This window comes from Cavia porcellus, unplaced genomic scaffold (genome assembly GCF_034190915.1).
Source record: "Cavia porcellus strain 051 isolate PalLab524CR breed Dunkin Hartley unplaced genomic scaffold, mCavPor4.1 scaffold_8, whole genome shotgun sequence".
Classification (NCBI taxonomy): Eukaryota; Metazoa; Chordata; class Mammalia; order Rodentia; family Caviidae; genus Cavia; species Cavia porcellus.
In genome coordinates, this window is record NW_026947491.1 from 10,625,289 (window position 1) to 10,646,286 (window position 20,998).

At 48.4% G+C, this 20,998-nt stretch overlaps 1 pseudogene; it reads right to left on the minus strand.

Annotated features, from left to right (window-relative positions):
* LOC100719074 (NBAS subunit of NRZ tethering complex-like) overlaps nt 1–20,998 on the minus strand; it is a 228,700-nt pseudogene that overhangs the window by 68,214 nt on the left and 139,488 nt on the right.

Sequence of the window (20,998 nt, forward strand, 5' to 3'; positions counted from 1 at the left end):
CCAGAAGCTACCAGCTAGCTACCTGTGTTTCACTGTAGCATTTGCAAGATTTACAGACTCTCTAAGGATGGTATACCCATGTGTTTTTATCTTCATCCCCACTGGTTTGCATTTGTTATGCTTTTTTTTCATGGCATCTGCCCACCCCTTTAAATTCCCTCATTACCCTTCAATGCTGTCCAGCGATGCTTCGCTTTATTTTCCTGACATCGCAGGTCCTCACTAGACCCCGTGGAGCTCTGGGCTGCACACGTCTCCCCCAGTGCGAGGTGCAGTTTGTAAACACCATCTCTTCCTGTCTCTCCTTTGCCTGAAGCTGCATGTAACAGACTAAATTCCTGTAATCTCTTCTCCCGTGACATTCCTCTAATCCTTTTACCTTTCTACTTTGCCTCTGCAATGGTCCTTTTTACCATTTCCAACTTTCTTTTCTTTGTGTGGGAAATGATAGCAGGGGCAGCACTCGGATGAGGTGTGGCCCTAGAGAGGAATTCAGCAACCCGGGAACAAACGCAGAGTCTCCTCTGACACGCCGACACTCAGTGTGACCTTGGGGGCATGCAGGTACATGCTAAGAAAGAATTCCCACTTATGGAAGAGTCTCAGAGAGCAAACGGCAGATGCAGTTGGAAAAAAATCTGGTGGGCACTTCCTCCAGCCATAATTATTTATCCACAATATTTAATTTTCATTTTTGATATGACCTTACCATTGATTTTTTCATACTGCAATTCGCTCATTTATTTAGCCTGATAATTAATGTTCAACTTGGTGCCAGGGTGTCATTTCCTCAGGAATCGAAGCAAAGGTACCTCCACTAAACGGGAGTTACTTTACCACCTTTTCCCTTTCTGACTTCATCAGACTCAGCCAGGGAAACAGAAAGATACAGAGAACCTCGGAAAGGTCAGCCTGCTTCACTCTCCATAAAAAAATAAAGGAAGAAAAATGGGAGCGATAGGAAACCATGCTGGCTCCCTGATAATCCAAGGTTGTTACACAAAGCCTTCCTATCTGCCTTTAATCACTTCCCCCCACATGGCCTCCCTTTCCCAGGGATCAGAGGAGGGCGAATTGGTTCATATATTTGAAACGCTTGGTCTCCTTGTTGGAAAGAGACTATATAAATCCTCTGGGTTGTCACTTTCTATTCTTCCCATGCCTTTGACCTTAGCTCACTGAAAGTAATTTATACCTGGTTGTAAGGGCAGTGAAAACGGCTCCATCTACTCCCTAGAAAAGAGGCCTGGGGCGGCAGCCACAAGGGGCTGAAGGTAGAGGTCAGGTCCCTGCCTGGCCTTCAGAGAAGCCTGCTGTCTTGACAGGAAGAGAAGGATGGGAAGATCTGCCACGCCTCAGCACATCATCTACCTAGAGCACGGCTCCCTTCCTCTTGGAGTGTAGGGAACTGTACTGAATTCACTCAGCAGCGAGGTATCAACTTGCAGTAAGTATGGTGCTCTTCACTTTACTGAAACAAAGTGCCTGAGTCAGGCCACTTAAAAAGAAAAGCAGTAGGTGGAGCTCTTTCCCAAAAAAAGAGCTTCTGAGTGACATCTAGGGATGACCTCCACTGGCGGAGTCCTGAGGTACACAAAGCAGTTCATGGAAAAGGGCAAGATGCACACACATGCAAGGTATGACCAAAAAATGGAGTGTGCTTCATTTTCAAAATTAGTTACAGTGAAAGACACAGCACTACAAGTCCCCACAAAATCCTCTCCTCACTCCGAGCATACTCCCTCCACTTGCTGCAGCAGCTCCAGAGTCCTCTTAGCTGGCTGTCCTGGCCACCTCCGTGTCCCAAAGAGATTCAGAAACATACATTTCTCCTTCGAAGTCCTTTTGGCTTTCAGGGAGCAGGAAGTAGCATAGTGCCAGATCCCATGGCTAAGGCTGGCAGTTTTTATTACACCTCCTAAAGACACCCAGAGAGAGGACTTTCAGAGCTGCTGCAGAAAGTGGCAAGAACCACTGGCTGAGTGTGTTTGAAGTGAGGGGAAGAATTTCGAAGGGACTCTGTGGCATTGTACCTTTTCCAACTTTTAAAAATGCAGTCAGTCATTCACCCCCTTTTTCAAATCACCCTTGTGTCTCTACACCCTCTGGTCTCACACTGTCCTTTCACAGGCTGCCACTGCAGGCTTAATCAAGCAAACACCACAGCCTCCCCTCCGCCCACCCCGGCAGGTTGTTTCCACCTTGTTCACACCTGATGGTGGGGATTCAGCAGGACTAGGGACTCTCCAATCACTGCTGAGCACCTCAGTGGCGCCCTAACTGTCAGACTCCCACACAGGGGACTCAGTTCTAACTTCCCACAGAGTCAGGACATCGATAACCACCATCTGCCCCCACTGCAAACTGCACATTCCAAGACAGCCACAGTGCGGCTCTTGCATCATGTCGTGTCTAATATGGGAGCAGAATCCCAGCAAAAAATCTTTCAGTGAAACACACAGCAGATCAAATTATCTAATGTGAGACTAGAGCTACTGAAAAATAAAGGCTAAAAAGGCCTGCGAGTACACTAGTGTACTGAAAGGGTAAAGGAGAGGATAATGTGCCAAGATATACATCACTGTAGCTGAGGAGGGAAACTCTAAATTCTGCTGGACGAGTACTTCCAGATTCTTCCCAACAGCAGGGCATGGCCGCAGGTACTCACCCGCTATCGGTGAACAGAAACTCCAGGTGGGTCATGAACACTTCCCAGCAGGAGATGCCGCAGCGCTGAGCCAGGAAGAGCACAAGGCTATACATGGTCTCCTCTAGCGTTCTTCGGGACAGCCGGCAGGCACAGGGGAGGGAAGCAAAGAAACACAGGACTTGGTGGGCAGAGGGCACTGGAGGGTGCAGATTTAAGACGCCTCGCAGGAAGTGGGTTTCAGAGCTCGTTCCCCACTGCAGCGAGAGCCGTTCACCTGCATCTGGTCCACACCAGAGGCTCCCAACCGACCTTCCCCCAGGGCCTGCTCACTAAGCTCTGTCCCCAGGCCTGTCTGGAGCTGTGCTGAGCTGCATCCTGTGACAAGGTCTCACTAAGCCATTGAGTTCTACAGGCTGGGCTCAAACTCGAGACACTCCTGCCTCAGCACTCCTGCCTTTGGCATCTGCACCCCCACACCCAGCTGTGTGGATGCGTTTACCCCTTGACACAGCTAGGAAGGAACCAGAGTGTCACACACTCTTCAACGCTGCCTGTTTGGCCACTGAGACGGTGTCATCCAAGAGGTGCAGACAGTGAAAGACAGGCACGCAAAGGAAAGAACTTGGCTGTTAAAAATGGCAACAAAGAGCAAGGAAACCAAGGCAGCTGCAGGACACAGTGTGAGGGAAGCAGCAGAGAGGACAGCGTAGGTTACACAGTTCGTCTACCTGAGACACAGAAATCCAGATCAGAATTGGCCAAACTGCCAACCTGCGGAACACTGCGGCATTTTAAACAAGCCATCCAAAGACCACAGTGTGGTTTTGTACGCAACAGAATGTAGAGGAGAGTCTATTATGTATTTATCAAAAGCATGTATTTGTCCTCTAGGACATGCTTCAAACAGCATATGCTAGCTAGACACTTTAAAGGAAAACAGGCCCAGCAAAATGTAACTAAGGATCTCAGACACCACTCCCTGAACGCCTTCATTCTGCACAAAGACCTCTCAGAAGGTGCGGGAACTCGGCATGAGGCTCAAGAGCCAACCAAAGAGAAGTGCTCGGGCTGAGAATCAGCACCTGGCTGCGTGGCCAGCCCAGCTCCTCAAAGCTCTGAGAGCCTCCAAAAGAGTTGCTGCAGCGTTGCCGGTAGCTGTTCTTGTAATCCACGAATGAGCCCCCAAACTTGAGTTCAAAAAATGAGGGAAAAACGTATTTTAAAAAGGCAGCGCTGATTCATCCTGGGCCCAGCGACACACTGCAGTTGGAGACTGTAAAAGCTGTGTGTCTTGTTCCTCTATATTTGCCACCTTTAAGTATATATCACTATAAAGTAAGAGGGTCGTGGGCGTGGATCAGGATATGGCTAATGGGGAAGATCCTGTTTTCCTCAGCAGAGAACAGAGGAGTCTAGCAGCAATTAACAACCCTTGTTACCTTATTTTAGCACCACATCTGTTATTTGTAGTGGGCCGCAATGGTTAACATATCAATTAGGTCACCCAGAGGGAGAAGGGAGAAGAAAAACTTATACAGAACAGTTAGAGTCACATTACAGGTGTTGTGGTATAATACAAAGATAATGAAGCTCTTTTTTCTAGTGTACAACAGCTGCCAAACCAGGCACTGAGTGGCTATACAACCAGGAACCTCCAGGAGAAGAGGGTGAGTGACAGGGACTGCGTGTCCCTGCACATCTCTGCTCACCCCTGCATGGTCCTGGGATCTCCCCACACCCTGCATGGTCCTGGCTAGGCATCTCTAGTGGGAAACAAGGCCAAGCCAGTATGAAATTATCAGCTATCCCAACAACTCAGCTTCTTTCTCAAGGATGTAAATGAAGATGGGTGACCACCCTTCTTGTCATCAGGCTCACTGTTAGTTTAAAGCACCATGGACGGAGCAGAGTCACTCTCTGTGGACAGCGATTCCACTTCAGTCCCAAGGCCGGGCACAGTGCTGCCCTGAGGGGCAGGAAGAGGGCATTGAGGAGGTGTGACGCTCTGACTCAGGACAGCGCCTGCTCAAAGACGCAAGCTACCAGCTACAGAACTTGGGCCACTGACTGCATATACCTGAGCACCTACTCTCCCAGCTAAAAACAGGGAAACCACATTCCATCTCAACATCATCAAGGAGGACGAGTGACAGATAAAGTCTCTGGAGTACGCCTGAGGCCTTGACCCTGCTAAGCATTCAGAGACTTGTGGTGTGAGAAACACAACATCCCAGGTTGCAAACCAGCACCAACGAAGGTGGGCGCGCAGCCTCCCCTTCTGACAGGGGCACTTCTCACTGATCAAAACTAGACAGCAAACATACACTAAGTTTTCAAAGCCAAGGCAACACCTGCTCAGAAAGCATCAAAATGCACCATCCTCCCACAGGGGCTGCACCTCCCTTGAAGGGAGGAGGCCCATAGGAGAAGCACAGCCACTCCTGGCCTCTGACAGAGGTGACAAGAGTAGTGGCCTCTCTTCCTCTTCCTTACAGAAGCCCAGGGCAGGCAAAGGCACCTGCAGAGACCACGTCTGGTCCTAACATATTATGTTAATGGGATCTAATTTATACACAACTCAAGACATTAAACTGCCAGCACTCAAACTCGAGATCCTCCTGCCTCAGCCTTCCCAGAAGCTGAGATTACAGGCGTTCACCACCATGCCTAATTGACATGTACTTGGGAGAGTGAGATTTTCAGCAATCTGACTTTTAAAAGTCCATCAGTAATCATGTCACCTGTCTCTGACCCTCTCCTACTTCCTCTACCATGTCATCCTCCTGGCACAGGGGAATCAAAGGCTTGGGGAACTTTACAACCAGCAGTCTCAGCACTTGCTGAGTCGCAAGCATCTACTGCTGTTTGGAAAGACATACGCATCTCTTCTATGGCCAGGAGGAGGGGCCAAGCTCTGGACAGCTGCAGCACTCATGGGTCATCAGAGGACTAAGACGAGCATTCTGACAGCTCCGTCTGTGCGCATCTCGGACCCAGCCCCTCGAGACACAAAGGTGCCCTTACTCTGCCAGCCCAAGGATGGTCTCCCTCTTGTACTGGTCATCAGTGGTGAAGCGCTGCACGTCCACGCCCTTCCCCAGGCCCTGCAGGAGCTGTGCCTGTGTTAAGTCCAGAAGCTGCTCATTGTAGTGGTGCAGCTGCGAGGTGAGTGGGGCCAGGGCCTCCGGCCAGGCTTTGAGTCCACAGTGAGTCACGTGCCTGGTGACCATCCCGATCACCTCTTTGGGGTCAGCCTGCGGAAGGAATGGATGATCCATTGGACATGTATTATGGCAAGATGAGCATGGGAGGTCAGAGAGGGTAGTGCCCACCCACACCCACTGGCCCTTCAGCTGTGGTCACCTAACCAAGGCGCACCTTGCCTGAAGCCAGCACAGATAGCAGGCACAGCGGGCTGCGAAGACAGGATGTGGATCTGGGACGCATTCAGTGCCTCTGCTCTGTGCCTCACCTGGAAAACCTCTCCCACTTTTAAAGCAAGACCTCTGGCTCTTTCGGTCCTGAACTAGCATGCACCTGTACTACAGAAAACCCCAGAATGTACCCTGGTTCTCGGAAACACACCACTAACTCAGGCAAGCAGTCAGCATCTCTAGGGGTAGCAAGCCTAACACACCAGACCCACACAAGAGACTGACCAGGGTCCGGTCTGTGTTGCCAACTACACCTGAGAGTCTCCCTTGCTCCTCTTAACGAAACAGCTGCCAGCGTGGGTAAAAACCATTTAAAGAAATCTTTAAATGCAGCAGCAGGTGGACTGAGCAAGTCAACCTTATTCTATTTAATTTTTCCCTACCCCTATGCAGATACTAAGTCCTATTCCTAAAAATCACAAGGAAACATCTTCAGTCAAAACACCTGTATCTGAATAACATACATAATAAGCTAGACAGCCACCTTTCATCCATTTAGAAAATTTTCTGTGTGCACATATTACGTACCAAGGGAGGCACTACCATCATACATGCCCTGCCCCCCAGAAACTCAGTCTATTCGGAGGACACTGAGCTATTGATTGTATACAGTGTGACACAGTAAGCACAGGGTGCTAGGGAACTACAAGAATGGGACTTGGGCAAGTGTCAGGAAGTCTCCTTAGAAGAGTTTATATCTTAGCTAAGTCCTCAGGTACCAATAGCAGAAAGGCCAGTGCTACGGTCTAGATCTAAAAAGTCCCCCACAAAATCTCCTGTGTTCAAACGAGACTGAACCCTATGGGGGACCTAGAAGGTATGGATCACAGTGCTGTGCTCATTGTGAATCCGTCACGGATGAGTCCCGGGCTGAACGTGCTGCAGGGTCTGGTTGGAGGTGGTCACTGGGGTGTGACCTGGAAGGGTATGCCCCCAGCTCCTCCCTTCTCTCTGCTTCTTGTCTGCCATGGATCAAACAGCCCTTCTCTGCCACACTGTTGTACCGTGCCCCTTCAGCCTCAGATCTAGCTAGCCAGGGACTGAGCCCACAGAAACCATGAGGCAAATCAATCTAGCCTCCTTTGAGTTACAGGTGTCAGGAATTTTTGCCTGAGTGATGAAAAAGTGACAAATACAGTTCGAAAAACAGGAAGACAACTTCTATCAAAGGGTAGAGCATGTGCTAAGTCCTATATGGCTACAGCCAAAGGGAAAAATGGAGTAGACAAACCAAATCTAACTGTAACTGGAGAGTACTTAGGAACCAGCTGCATAGACACTACTTCTGGCAATGGATTTGGATACAAGGGGTTCCCATGCCTCAGTTCTCAGTGTGGCTATGGCTGCCTTTTAACTTAGTCTCCTTCTATCTGCTGGCTGGACCTCTCATGGGACCACTCTGAATTTCCACCATGGGCACAGTGACTTCTGCAGCTCCCTGGTCTAAGGACAGCACTCAGAAGCCAGCTTGCTTGTTGACACCAGCTCTGCAGGCTGGGCTGATGTGCACTGTATCTCCACACTCATCACCAGCCTCAACAGCACAATACCTCACTTGACATTCTCTCTGCATTCTGATGTAACTTGTGATACAAACTCTGTTGCAGTCAGTATTTACAGAGGAACAGATTTACTACAGGATGCATAATGCATAGGATTATTTTATAATTTTCACCCAAAGAGTCAAATGCAGAAGAGTGAAACAAATCTGTCTACACGCTAGAGACCCAAAGAATACAGCTGAGGGCCTGGATCCTATGGCAATGTCCTGCACGAGTCCAGATGAAAACATAGAGCCCATAACAATGTCTCCCATAAGTCCAACTGGAGGCCTAGAGCCCACAACAAAGTCTCATCCAAGTCTGTATGAAAGATCAGCAGTAGGAAAGCCCAAAGTTCAGTGGTGGAAGCTAGAAAGTCTGCATCAGCAGGACAAAGGATCTGAGCCAGCAGGCTGAGGGATCGGCATAGGAGTAAGGAAGCAATGCATGTGGTAAAGACCAGACCTCCCTTAAAAAACCATAGCCATCCCCAGTGACAGCAAGAACCAAGCTCCTCCAATAATGATAGCAGCTGAGTTCACAGCAGGAAAGCCAGCAAGACAAGCTTCTCCAGAAGATCAAACAGTGCGCCATCTCCGCTCCAGTTCTCTTTTTAGCTGTTGGCAACCATCCTCAGTTGGATCTTCCACACCCAGCACCGCACTCAGTTCCGTGTTTCAAGTTGACCATTAGTTAAACCTCCACAAACCTCCAGGCCAGGTGGAGAGGAGTCCTACCAACTGGCAGCACAGAAGAATGTGCATAATTGCCACTGCCAACACCTACCAAGGGTCTTATGTGCCCTGCAGAAAGTTTCTGGTCCCTGCAGAGCAACTTTCATATTCCCATGTGGCAGAAAGAATGCACAAAGAGACACTCTCTTCTTTGCATTGAAGAAGTAACACTGGAAATCAGCACAGTGTGCCCAGCTTAACAGCTAGGCATGGCTCCTATCACCACCATAAACTCAATCCTTGTGGATCCCTCCAGGTGTGGAAAGAAGGAAGGTCTATGCCTCTCACCTATTGCCTCTACTAGATATTTACTGCTTTTCTCAAAATGCTCCACCTCCCGGCCACCCAGCACTCATTTCCTGTCTCTCATGCACCTCCGCAGGTGCAGCATCCTTGAGTTTCTACAGCATTTGCTCTCACTGGACCTCGGAGTTGCCCGGTGACTGCAGAGGGGACAGAGGCTGGAGACAGGGAGGGGCCAGCTGCCTTTGCCCACCGTCCTATCTGCTCCACACACCTAGGTTCCCATTTAGAGCGCACACACCCCTTTCCTCCACAAGTTCCATGGCGAGACTTGTCAAAGGAAAGCCTTTGGCTCTTAGCAAGACTGCAAAGGGCTTTCTGGGTAAGTTTCAAAATTGTTTGTGGTTCAGTATCAGAGTGATACTGTAAAATATCACAGACTATAAAAAATATAAGCATAAAAAAACACCAAAAACTTAAAAATGTAAGGTGGGATGAACTGACTTATTCTATGTTATTATGGTTGATACACTGTATCAATTTCAGAGAGTTAGAAGTTTAACTGACTCAGCAAGGAGCCAGAATCCTTACTTTGTAAATATTCTCATCCTGTACAAGAGGAGGGCACAGAGACTTTGTGAGTGGTACACCTGCCCTGGAGGGAGGGCGTGGCTGGTATACAATGTAAGGGAGGAAAAGAGGCTTGTTCTTCTCTCCTTTTTGCTCTGGCTGCTGCCTTGAAGTGTTGCCTTAGTGCCACACCACCTTGCCTTGCAGCCAGCTGATTATGGACTGAAACCTCCAAAAACTGTAAGCTAAATAAACCTTCCCTTCTTTAATTTTGGGTGTTGGGTATTTTGTCCCAGCAATAAGAGAAAAGTAACCAAGATACTATTTTCCTCCCAAATGTGGCAATTCAGTTCTTCAGGAGGGTAATTGAAATACAATTTCTCTAACGAATATGGGAAGAGTCACAGGCACAGCAAGTGTGAGAAGCTCTACTTCTCAGTGCAGATGGACGGCAATGGTGCCCCGAGGGCTGTGGGCTGCACCTGGTTAGGAAGAGCTCGAACCCACCCGCCTCGGGAATATGGTGGGGCCAGGGCACTCACTCTGTATAGAGGGTGGCACTTGTCACTGAAGCCGGGCACCAGGTGGGCGTAGATCTGGAGGCTGTAGTAGTACACTGCCAGCTGGAGGGACAGGGCTGAGTGTGCCTGCGTCTCAAAGTACCTGTTCGCATCTAACACCTAGGGAGGAGCGGGATGTCGTCAATGTGGATGAAGGAAGTGAGCAGGAGACTACAAGCCACTCCGTCACTTGTCATTACCCCAGGAATCTGGTACAAGCTTCCATCCCGTCACCCAAGATTAAGCTACGCTTAAATGTGATGGCGTGAAAATTGAGAAGACGCCATTAGGCAGGCGCTCTGAGGGACAGGTGGATGAAAGACAGGCTTTACACTAGACTGCAGGATTCCCTCCATAGACTCGACGGGGTCCTCTCAGCTGTGGTGAGCATGAGCAGGCGAGACACTTCCACTGAGAAGGGTCCCCAGAACAGAGCCCTTGGATTCTTTAAAACTCGCCATTTGTGAGGACCAACTTACCTGTGGTAAGGCGAGGAGGTAAGCGAGGGCCAAGGTCATGTCACTGGGCAAAGCATCACTCGCCAGCTGCAGGAGAACTGAGACAGGGGCAAGTGTTACTGTGTGTGGGACCCTCGCACGTTCACATGGACCACCACACTTGCACACTTGCAGCAGATAATTATCTCACAAGATTCTTTCATAGAAACCCTTGGCACCATCTGAACACAAATCTTATAACCTGCATTAAGCAGTGACCCTGCCCAGAGGAGGGAACCCACTGGGACAGTGTCAGGTGGGGTGAAGGTATCCATGGCCACGGTTCCAGGGGCCGCGTCCTTTTACAGGCCAGGCTGTAAAATTCTGCATGTGGTGACAGCCAATGTGAAAGGCAGTCACACGAGTACTGAAGTGTCCTGAAATCAGAGCCATAAACGCAGCCCAGCGCGGGCAAAGACAGGATGAGCCTCTTGATTATGACACTACTGCCATGACTTCACTCTCTGAGAACAACCCTCTTCATCACCCACGCAAAAAGTCAATCATCTGCTCTGTGCATGTCGTTAAACTATCCCTAACAACTTCTTTACAAAATTTTATGAGTGAAAACCCACCAGTGTCATGGCTTTAATAAAAGAGAGCACCTTGTCAATAAATTCTGTGCTCGTATGTGGCTAGTATTAATAAGTAAGCATTCTACATACTGAGGGCTTAAGTGAAAAATACCAGGTGCTCATGGATAATCAATGTAAAGGCTTCATTTTTAAAACACAGGTTCCCAAGCTTTTCACTGAAGAAGGAGAGTGGCACCTAAAGCACCCAAAGTAAGTGATATCTGACTTCAGAAATACCCCAGATTTCCGTTGGTCAGATGAGTATTTCAGTCATTTGCATAATAACCGAGTAGAGCTGATATCGATGCCAGTGATGATGAACCTCTTAAGAGATTTCAATGATAGAAACAGCTCGCTGAGGCACACATGCTACAGGATCACACCGTAGAGACGGTGTGCTGTGGCTGTGTCTCCATGTCCCCCAAAGCCCCACAGAGGCACAGATGGGACTTCTTCAGAGGTGGCTCATCTAGAGTGTGTGATGCTGCGATGGATTCATGGTGCAATGCTAGGCTCTCAGGCACTGCCTGCCCTTAGTAGCCTAGGTAAGATAGGAGGGACAGAAAGAGCTGGGGTCAACCCTTGTAGCTTTGCTACCTTCTGAGATCATAAACTGTTTCTCCTCTGTGATGTCCATGCCACCCTGTCTTAGAGCCAGCCGATTATGGCTGAAAACTCTACCACCTGTGAGCTAAATAAATCTTTCCCCCTTTAACTTTGAGTGTTGGGTATTTTATCACAATTCAATGTCCTCCATAGATGATTCATAGGATAAAACATGAGCGTTCTCTGTACTTCTCTAAATATCCATTTCCTGTGTATTTTCCAAACTGCGTGAACCAAATGGATGGCCAATCAAGTCTCCAAAAAACCTGCATAGTTTAGGAGACATTTTCCAAACAAAGTCACTCATTTCAGAGCCCATTTCCTAATTCACTCAAGATCAATGAAAAACATTTGTGAACTAGACACAACTGTAAGATAAGGACCAGAGTCCCTGCGCTTCCAGAATGAATGTGTTAGAACAAGAGAAAAGGTGCAGATAGATAATTTGAAAATACAATACGAAGGCCCCCAAACAAATTTTGTATGAGCAATTATGGGCACAAAGGCATACAGTATTAGTGACTGTATCCTAGAATACTATTAAAAACTGAAGGATGGACAGATTAAGCTGTGAATTTGGGTATTACAAGTTAAAGCGAGAAAAACTATGTAAACTCAGTCCACAAGAGGTCCTGAACTCCTTGGTAGGAGTTACACACAATTACACACTATACAAACTCCCCCGCACACACAGCCCACAGCTGCCACTTGGTGCTGATGTCCAACAGACATGTGTTGAGCAGTGCTTCCAGCCCCCGCTGTAAGAGGAAACCCAACTGTGTCCCCTACTGATAATTCCTCCATCTCATTTTTCTGCTGGTCTTTATTGCATGACCTTCAACTGCAACCTCGCCAAGTCATTCTCCACGTCCACCTTAATTTTCTTCAGCTACTTCCCCTCGTTATGCACGAAAGAGGCCAATTTTCAAACAAGCATATCTGAAGCCACTCATCAAAATTATCCTGTTCTGGAGGAGGAATCCCCGAGGGGCAGTGAATTTCCAGGCTGCTGCAGGACTCTCCTTCGTGTAGCGTGGGCAGAGCCAGGCTCAGGCCCACCTGGGAACTGAAGTCCCATTATTAACCATCTTTTGGTCCCATCTTTTCGTCATAACATCAACTCAATCTTCCCCTTATTTACCATCCATCTAGCTCTTTCCATAAATCAAGGCGTCCTCAAGTGATGACAATATGCTGCCACTAAAGACATTCTGAAAAGTACCCCACAGACCTGAAACGAATGCCACACAGGAACAAACAAGGGAAAACAAAGCCAACCAGAAGGGCAATAACGCTGAGGAGGGACACGCCCACGGACTTATCCCCAGGGCAGGGACTGCATCTGTCACTAAGTTCCCACAGACATACTTTTACAGCAGTCTGACTAGATCACACATGCTACTCACAGACATAGGACATGCTAACATTTCTGAATGTGTGTAATGAAATACAAAGCTTATACTAAGCCCAAGGGAAGGGAGGAAACATTGCAGTGATTTCCCTGAGCTGGAAGTCATGAGGAAACTTGACCTTGGGTTCACCTACAAGGCAGCATCACTCTCACCAGGCAGTAAAAACCCTCACTCCAACTCAGGAAAGCTGCTCTGAATCACTAACAGCCGCACAGCTGCAAGGGCTGCACTTTTATTTTAGATATTTACGATGATTTGATACCCCGGGTCTAGACGTTTCCTAGGTGAGCTGGCAACAAGCCTGGAGCACAGCCTGTCATCCAGGCGACCACCCCAGAGTCCCTTTGAGCACTCCTTGTCCTGGCAGAAGCACCCCCGAGGCCAGGCCTCCTGCCTAAGTACTCGACCTGGCCACAGCAGTCACCTCAGCACACAGCAACCGGCAGGAGTGCTCCGTCTCTCAGACCTCGTGTCACCTGAGTAATCTTTTGCTTGGTTTTGGTTTACCTTTTGTGAGATCCTCAAACTCACATGCATGTAACCTGCACGCGACATAAGAAAGCAAAGCACCATGGACCAGGTATGCCGACACTCATCCACAGCGACTCGCATACCCGCTGCACTGGAGGTCACACGTTACCGTGACCCACCAGGCAATAAAAAGGAAAGAAAGAAGCAACGAGGAATAATTCAGTGGAGGAAGGGTAATGCTAGTACAGTTTTATACAGAGGTCTTCTAAACCCCACCAGGAATTAGATAACAGGCTTTTGGAGAAAGAACAAACACAGCCCAGACTGCAAGATTAAACTTAGTAAGGAAAACATACAGCTTAGAAACAGAGGGAGCTGATAACGGTCATAAAAACCTCCAGGATCCAGAACCCACACAGTGAGTGGGAAGCAGTACTGATCTCTCCTCTTCCTGTATGTAAATACTATTAAAGAAAATTATTATTTTTAAAAGTTATACCATCAGTCTTGGGGGGAAATTGCAGTTCTATTGCCCACATATACTTTTCTGCCCTTACTCAACACAGTGATGGCTCAGGCGGCCTGGCTGGCACTATCCCAGTACGCTGGCAGCAAGAGGAGACAGAAATATGTGATGGGAGTCGCAGACAGAACTTCCAAGGACACCACCCACTGCTCTGGCCCAGAATACAGACTCAATGGCTGGAGGAGCAGCAGCCTTTGAATCGTGAGGTACTCACTAGGATGGTAGGAGGGAGAGGAAGCAAAAGGGAAGAATAAAGTCAAGGGATAAACCCTGAAGCCCTAAAGAGAAATAAAGATGATAAGGAGGAAACAGTGCACTTCCTTCTTTTTCAGGAACTTTACATCTATGCCACCACACAGAAAACTCCTTAAATTGGCTGGGTGTGGCAGTGCATACCTGTAACCTCAGCACTCAAGAGACTGAGGCAGGAGAATCACCCTGAGGCCCAGGAAAGGGATACATAGTGACTTCAAGGCCAGCCTTAGTTACAGAACCAGAACCCGTCTTAAAAAAAATCTAACTAGAAAAAAGAAAATCTTTATAATCAATCAGATCTATAATTGATTAATAATAAAAGAAAGAAAGAAACAGGTATTGAGCACCTGATACCATCTGCTAAGGGAATTACTTTAGACTAAGAATTACATCTTATGCATCCTTTTAAATCCTGTATTGGCATCCACAGAAATAACAGGTTCTTAGTAAACGCTTTAAAGTGAACGGAGGCATAAATGGTACTGTTGGCTCTGACATTTGGAAACTACTGAAAACTGCACTACCATTTCCTCATCCATCCATATGCGGTGGCACAAGAAACACCAAAATGACACCCAGAATTTGGAGGCAGATTTATTTACGTCAATGGGCACTGATGGGAATCACTCCCAGAATATCAGGCACTGATGTCCGGTGATCTAGGACTTTTATGTGATGCACAAGCAGGAGGTACAAAAGTGAGACAGAAAAGCCTGGCCATTCTTCTGGTCAGCTAGTGGGGTGAGATCATTAGTTCCAAGGATAGATTCATGAAGTCTGGTACAGTCAGGCATCTTGTATGTTCGGTTATGCTCTTATAGTTACAGGAGTCAAGAAAGTGATTACAAGACCGTGAAGCAGTTACAGAGCAAGGCAGTTTAGAAGCTAACAAAGTTCTACTCTCTTGTACAACTTTTCCCCTTCACATGCACCCAGGCTCGTGGTTCTTTAACACTGCGTCGGGGTGGGGAGCCACCCCTCTTACCTTCTGTGGTCGGAAACCCTTCATTCCCATCTGTCTCGGCCTCTGCCAGTTTCCCAGTCCTCAGCAGCACCTCGGCAAAGCTCTCCACAGGGGGCTGCTGACAGGTGTCGAAGGGCATGCCAGACTGGACAAAAGCAAGGTCCACCTTTTAACGGGTATCTTTTTTAAGAGTTCTTAGAAGACAAAATTGTAGGATGCTACAGCTTCTGGCAACTTGAACAGTAACTTCTCACTAATGTGTACCATTTTATCTAGCATTTCAGATGATTTTCATTTCATAAATGTCTTCATGTGTCTGAAATCATCCACATAAAACCAATGAATGTCACAAGCTAGCACTATGCCTAGGAAGTACACTTGCAGGAGAATTTCAGTTTTCCTTTGCACCGTCCACAGTAGACAACAGGAAAGCCTGTGTGTGAGAGATACTGCTCTTACCTCAGCAACAAAGGGATTCGCCATGACTGATTCATAAAAAGGATGACATCCTTGCTTTCCTAGGTCTTCATTGACTACAGTTCCAGCTGAGTAAGAGCCACCGAATTCTTGCCCCTAAGCAAAACAATGTGAAGACTAGTGACTGAAATGGGCATGGGCCAGGGAAGGAAGGGGATTTCAGGAGAAACCTGAGGTGCCTCTGTGACTGGATGGGGTCGGACACAGACATCCAGCAAGGGACCTAGGTGTGACAGCACACAGAAGAGCAGCACTGCGACCTGCTGCTAGCACCTCTTGTTTTCTGGTTCCTCTGACCTCAGTCAGAAACATCAAGCAGCCATCCTCACACACAGAGTGAGTCCTCCTCCTCAGTGCCAGGACAGTGACTCCAGGCGGTCATCTTGTGTGCCTTGCTGCCCAGCTGGAAAAACCAGTAAAGAGCCAAGAGCAGAAGATCTGAAGGAGGCTGACTAACACCAGTCTTTGAGATGTTAATCAGTCTTAACCACTCCACTGAACCACCCTGCTTGCATCCTGGGGCCCAGGGTCCTCCAGGCCAGGTAGGCTGCCTGAGGGATCCACTCTGCCCAGCCCAGCTCAGCCCAGCCACCACTCAAGCCTGACCTATTCATAGCAAGGGAACAGTGACACTGCCTCTTTCCTTCGCTGATGCTTTCACAGCTACTCTCACCCACATACACCTTGAAGACTTGTTCTCAGCCTCCCCGAGAACAACCCCATAGGTTCCTTAGCAGAGTTCATTATGGTCTTTATGATCACCTCAGATAGACTTAAGTTCCTCACTGGAAGAACCAAGTAAGAGATACTCTACCAGGTGAGTGCAACTACCTCCTGCCAAGCACTAGGAGGGCAACAGCAAAGATGCTGCTGCTGCTGCTATGACAGCTGATGTTTAAGAAACACTGTAGCTTAGTGTTAGACGTTCCCCCAAAGCCTCATGGGCTCACAGGTGGGCTTTGGGGAAGAGACTAGATCATGGGGGTATGTTACATTGGTTATGGGTGGTTGACACTGGACTATGGGTGTCTGACATTGATTCATGAGAGTGGCACTGTGACCCTGGACTGTGGGTATGTGGCACTAGCTCATTTCACTGAGGGGATCACAGCTGGGTGTGCAGGTGGGAGGTGAGTCCCTGTGGGCATGGCCTGGAGATAGCTCTATCCAGGTAGGTAGATATGTATGCACGTACACATGTACGTACACTCTTCTCCCTGGAGCTTCTGCTCTTGGTCTGCCATGTCCCGAGCATCTCCTGTCTGTAATGCTGACTGTAGACTGAAACCTCTCCAAGCCCTGGGCCCAAATAAACCTTTCCTCTTAACTTGTAGGCGGTGGATATTTTGTCTGGCAAGGAGAATGCAATGCAGACAAAAAAGTACAGTGTTAAAATTTTACTTAAGGATGAAACCCTTGAAACATCCAACAGAGAAAAGGAAAATGATCATAATCATAATTCAGCGTGAAGTACAAAGTGATGAGAGATTCCTAGGTTCACCCTGAATTCAGGTGCAGAACAGCTCACCCAGCTGCATTGCTCACACCCTCTGGCCTCCTCTGCCCTGTGTCCCATGTGCAAAATGTCAGCAGAGCCGCTAGGCGCAGCCGCAGCACGTCCCTCTCTGCTAGCTGCTCATAGCCGCTCCGGTGTAAGCCACAGCTCTGTCCTGCAGAGAATGACTACACTGCTCCCCTCACTCCTGCCAGCAGCTGCCTGCATAACACCAACAGGACCTCACTATGATAGCCGTGAGCACATACTTCACCCCTCCACCCCCAGAGCCACGCAGCTGCGTCACACCAAAGCCCATGTGGCACTTTCAGGGTAGGATCCTGCTCCCCTTTGCTCTCACCCCCACACTCCTCCTGCTTGTTTGTGCTGCTCAAACCACACTTGACTGCTGTCATGGCTCTGTCTCAATGCCCCTCAAAGCTTCCCATGGTCAGAGGTAGGGGCTCTTCACAGATGGCTGGACCTAAAGTGTGTGACACTGGGATAGATTTGTGGTGCAGTGCTAGGCTCAAGGGCACTGTGATTAAGGTGTGACTGCTGCCAGCCCTGAGTAGCTTGGGTAAGATACTAGGGACAGAAAGACCCGTGCTTGCCCCTTGCTCGCTCATGCCTGCCTGCTTGCCGTGGACTGAAATCTCAGCAAACTGTAAATAAACAGTAAATAAACCTTTTCCCCTTTAACTGTGGCTCTGGGGTATTTTGTTTCAGGTGGGACATCTACTTTACGTTGTACAGGATGTCAAGCACATACCCGGGAAGGCTCTGTACATTTCTTTTTCATTTTTATCGGTACCGGGGATCAAACTCACGACCACCTGCTTGCAAGGCAGGTACTTATGCAGCTGAGCTAAATCCCCAGCCCCGGCTCTGTACATTTCTACAAGACTCAATCACATTGCTGCCCAAAACGGTGCTTTTCTGAGAAGCCTAACTTCTCTCTCATTCAACTTCCTTCTCCAGTGTCACTTGGGATCCACTTACCTCACCTCACTCATCTCCACAGCCCTCACCACCACCGTCACAGCACCACACAGATGCTTTTGTGCATTTCTACCAGTGAAAGGGATGTGCCATCCAGAAGAGAATTAACTGCATGTGTCGCCCCATTCTGTCTTCAGTGCAGAGCACAGCACTTAACCCACAGAAAAAGAGAATGTGCTGCATGGATCAGGGCTAGATGAAGAATGGATGGATGGGTGGGTGGATGGAAGGAAGGAAAAATGGAAGCATAGACAGATGAAAGAATGAATGGAAGGGAAAATGGAAGGACAGATGGAAGGATGGATCCATGGGTGGATGGAAGGAAGGATGGGTGAATGGAAGAGAGGGAGGGAGGAAGGAAAGAAGGGAAACTCAGTGAGTGTTTGGGATAAACTGATATGGTTTTCTAATGTGAGAGTAAAGGCCTGCAGTTCGAGAGCACAAAGAAGACAGCAGAGAAAGCAATAGCTGAACTGTCCCTCCAAGCAACTCAACTGCTCCATGCTGGTCCTGATGGCACTTTCAGAGTGTAACCAAGGTCTGAGATATGGCCCAAGCTGGCTCCTCACTCTGCCCAACTACAAGCCAGAAGTACCGCCAAAGTAAACATTTTCTTTTTACCCACTCAATTTTAACTCTTACCTACGACACCCCCTCTCGAATGTGTGCCAGTGTTCTTTGCACCTCCACGAGTGTGTATCTCACTCTGTGAAACAGATGGCTCCCTTCTATCCCACAGGTGGCCTAGATCTCCCCAGAGGTTATTTTAATCATCAAAGATGCAGCAGCACTAAGAACTGATGTACACCAGGGGCCTGGCTTTGCAATGCTGTGCGCTCACCTGGAGGGGCCGGAGGTAAGTCAGAGACCTCTTCCACCACTGCCTGTCGCTGATGGCCTGCAGCATGGCCCTGGTGGTCGTCGTGGTGTTGGACAGGACTTTCATGGTGGTGGCAGTGGTCCAGCGCAACAAGTCAGCCGAGCCGCTGCCTGGACTGTCTGGCTCAGCCTTCACCGGCCGAAAAAGCAAGAACAAAAACACACAACATAAGTAAAGAGCAGAGGGTGACAAGGTGACTGCTCAGAATGCCCAGACAACAGACATGAAGACAAAGACATGTTAAACATCATCCTTTTGGCCTGGTTTGATCTCAGGTGACACCCAGCAGGGGAACACGGACCTTGGTCCAAAGACACGGGGGTTTGATCCTTGGGGTCAAGCAGTAGGAACTCTCCTCTCTTTGCAGCTTTTGGGCTCTTGTCTGGGAGACCAGCAGAGACCACGCAAGCTGTTAGGCTTCTGGCTTGAGGGCATGTCCGTAAAATAATCAACTGCAGTGTTTTAAAGTTGCAGAGTTCACAGCAACAGAAAACAAACCTCTCATTTGACCACTCCTGCACAAACCTCCATTTTATTCCTACCTCTAAAAGGAGCGAGTCCGCCGAGTAACAGTGCTCACGATTTACCCAGCCCTGGCTGCTTGTGGCTGCCTGCATTTATTCTGGACTGCTGTCACCATGAAAACAAGCCAAAACCACATGGTTTCCAATGAGTTTTTTTACCTAGGACTATCAGAGTAGTCAAAATTTTGATAAAAATCAAAATTACAAATAAGAACTTAACTATGAAAACAACCTAGAAAAATGAACGGCATATTAATAAAGGGAAACTCATGTTAAATTGCTGGTATTAAGATCAATCATGGCAGCGCCTCCCAGGCTTCAGGCTGAGCCTGGTACTGCAGCTCTTTCCGCCGCAGGCCTAGGCCCTAACGGGAAAAGGAGCAAGTCTCCTGACTCCGTCCCAAGGGCATTCCACTTGTGACCTGCTCTCCTCTGGATCCAAGGCACACAGTGCATGAACTCCAGGAGGGAGACTACAGTAGGAACCATAACTCTGCCACTTCTGGTTTTCCTGCTGGTGGATTGCGTGTTTCCATTTCTGGCATGTTTTCCTGAGGTGGTAACACGGCTCACGTCTACGCTGCTGTGCGCACCCACATCTCGGCAACTTGGCACTGTCAGCGCAGCACTGCAGGCAAGTTCCCTCCCAGATTCCCACCCCACCTGCACCCCTGTGGGCATCAGATCTAAAATCCTGATCTACACCATAGCAGTTATTGTTACCAACTCTCCTGAAGCCTGCATCCTTTAAGTGACTTTATAAGCTCTTAATTTGCCATTAAAAGCAAAAAAAAATGTTCTTTATAATAGCTAGAACTGAGCTTGATTGAGTCAAACAAGCAATGACCTGATGAGATCACAGCCAGAAAGCGGAGGGCTAGGTCTGTGATACTGAGTATGTTCTGGGGTGCAGGGCGCAGCTGAAACCTGCAGCTGCCCAGGGTGGATGCCTTCCTTGGTCATCTTGGAGAGACTCTTCCAGGGTGCTGGGCCACGCACACACATACGTGCTCAGTATGTGCATTTACTTAAACTAATTTATTTTTCTATGTTATAAAACTCAGGTAAGCTCACAAAAGGTGGCCTTAAATAGAACTGTAGGAGAAGAAAGGACGATATTTATTCACAGTCCCATGAGTAAAGACAATTGCCAGCATGTAATCTTTCTCTCTAACCCACACATAGGCTTTGTTTTCCTTTTTATTCTGAGACACAGTCTTATTGTGCTGTCGCTGGTCTTGCACTCCTGGGCTCAAGGGAAGTTGGCCCCTCAGCCTCTCCAGAAGCTGGGACCAGGATGTGGGAAGCCATGCCCAGCTCCAGGCCCTTTCTGATAACCCACACAATGCCTCACGCATGCCAGGACAGCACCCTACCATCCAGCCATACCCCAGCCCCTGGCTCCAGGCCTTTAGAACACATTGTTTCTGAAGTAGAAATTTCCAGAGAGTGCATGAAGAGAATACATATAACTAGCTGATTTTTAACACACACACACACACGGCAGCCTTCTGACCAGAATAGGCTGCCACTAGAATTCCAGAAGCCACCCCTGGGCTCACCCTAGCCACGCCACTGCCGG